Genomic DNA, 2,835 nt, shown 5'->3' with positions numbered 1-2,835 from the left:
AAATAATAAATGAGACAAAAGAAAATAAACGGGTCGAGTTTCGGATTTGAAAAATAAAAAATGTTGCACACTATCCCGTTACACCCGCCCAACACATCATATATCATGGAAACTGGAGCGACCTCGCACATGACAAATAACCCGGGTAATTCTAGTCCTTTTTAATAATAGCGTTTCTCATAATAATTTAGTTGTTAGTGCACGACGATTCCAATAACCTGCTACGACCATCAAACCCTTTTATCACCTTTCCCTCCTTTTAAAAAAATAATGTACTATACGCACCCAAATTAATTAAATATATTATTTTGGTTCATCGCTTAGTTACCGATAATTGGATTTCTATGGAGTTTGACCCCTTTAGTTTTCTTGTGAAGGACTACAAGACTCGGACCCTATCCTCTGGTGCAACAACAATGGTGATATCTATCCTTTACTACCATCAATAATCTCTGGGTTGAAACCACTGACCACCTTTGCTGCTATCTCTCAATATATTTGCATCCCCACCTAGGTCACCCGTGCCATAACTTATTACATGCTTTAAGACGTTCTTATGATATTCATGACCAGACTAATAATAAACTGTTTTTTCTTCATGTGTGTTTGGAAAAAGTACTAGATTACCTTTTGATGATTCTAGTAATTTTACTTGTTTTCCATTTGATATTATTCATATCGATCTGTTGACCTTCCCAATATTAAGTACCGCCGGACATCGGTATTATATTTTGTTTTTGGATGATCTAACTTATGTGCTAAAAGGAGTTATATACAAATACGCTAATCTAGACACTAAGTAATAAATTCTAGACTCTTAAACTTAACTAAAACTACTAACCGGCTAGTGTACCGGTCGACTCTAATATAGTTTAGTAAGTCCAAATATCGAACCCATAGACTGTTTAAATGACGTAAATTAACTAAATTAGACTCAGATATAGACATGACTATTAATTTATTATTATTGGGGGGTTTTACTAAATACTAATATTAAACTAAAATTAAATTAATTAATTAAACTAAAGACGAGTCAACTTAGAATCTGGACTTAATTCAGATGATAGCGAACAACCACCTATGCTAGAATCCCTAATGCATCAATTATGAAATGGTAGGAAAGTGTTAAGTTAAGGAACCAAGGTCTTGTAAATGGAGCAGGACCCTCAACCCTTCTCAAGGAGACACCAATGAAACCTTAATAAGCTATTAAAATTACCGGTTTAATTAGACATGCTCACAGCCTCTTATTTATTTTATGACAATTACCTCTATAAGAAATTCTACTTTAAAGAATGGAAATTAAAGGTAGTTTAAAGTATTCATTCTACTAGATAAAGAAGGTTGATAAACTAAACCTAGACGCACTTTTTACAAAGAACTAAATCTAGCAGTTCAAGCAACCAAGACTTATCTTATAATGTATCACTTTATAGGTATTTAGATTAATAGCACACTTAAGTCTATTTGATTAATTATAATTGTTCCTATGGTTTTATTGCAAATTAACCATAAACTAGCAAAAAACACACATTAGATGACCTAGCAGAATCCTATTATATGAAACAATCACCAAGGAATCCGTGAAACAATAAATCTCGCTAAACCAAAATAAAAAATCAACAAGAGTTCATCATAAAGCCTAGGCGGTCTTAAGAGTTTCACCTAGCATAACTTAATCAAAATATACGAATGGAATTAATGGTGAAGATCATAATAAAAACAGAGTATGGAAGAATTAGAATGATAAAACCCCTTGTTTTCACTCCTGCTTGATTAGCACATCACCGTATGATTCCTACCTTCAAGAACTCCAAAACTTGCATACCTGACTTCGATTTTCGTCCTTGGTGGCTGGTAATTCATAGGATATTTAGGGTTAAGGTTAAGTATCTCAAAACCCTTGCAAACGGACGAAACTTTATGGAGTTAAAGCTTCCACGCATCGCGTGGAGAGGAGATATAGAACTTGGACATGTGAAGCGACTTTCGTAAAACACTAAGCACCCATTTTTTACCACGCCATGTCGCGTGGGCAGCCTAGGGGAGCTGATGGCGTGACGCGGCGTGCTCATTTTTGTATGGTTCGCATGCTGGTTCAACCGGTTCAATCCTGGTTCGTTCCGATTCTCGGTTTTAGCTCATTTCTTCTCTTTTCTTGCTCTTTTCAACCGTGTTTAACACCTGAGACCTATAAAACATTATTAAGATAGTAATATACACATTCTAAACGTAATATGAACGAAAACTAATAAAATATTAAATTAACTGTATAGGGGAAATCATGTATTTCTAGCATTATATAACGCACCAAATTTTTTTATGGATATACCCACTTGCTAAAAAATCACAAGTGTTTTCAGTTTTTGGTAACTTTTATAAACTACTTGAAACTCAATTTGAACGCAAAATAAAAACTTTACAAAGTGATAACGGAACCGAATACATTAACAATTCGCTTAAACATTTTTTTGCTGCCAACGGAATGCTTTTCTATCTCTCATGCCCTCATACTTCTTCCTAAAATGGAAAAACATAACAGGAAATTCATTCAATTAGTAATATCATCTGTACACTTTTGGCTAATTCCTCCCTACCACCCACATACTTCCACCATGCCTTGACATGGTCACATACTTACTCAACATCCTACCTAGTAAACTCCTAAATTTCTCCACTCCAACTCAACTCCTATACAATCAGTCGCCCATATATGACCATTTACGCATATTCGGTTACCTATGTTACTTTTTAGCCCCCTCCAACACAATAAATAACCTAGAGAATCGTCTATCCCATGTGTTTTCCTTGGATACCCCTCAAACCATCGGGGGT

Source organism: Bidens hawaiensis, unplaced genomic scaffold, assembly GCF_021521415.1.
Source record: "Bidens hawaiensis isolate Kalapana, Puna unplaced genomic scaffold, B.hawaiensis_p1.1 tig00046879_1, whole genome shotgun sequence".
NCBI lineage: Eukaryota > Viridiplantae > Streptophyta > Magnoliopsida > Asterales > Asteraceae > Bidens > Bidens hawaiensis.
This window is presented reverse-complemented; position numbering follows the sequence as displayed.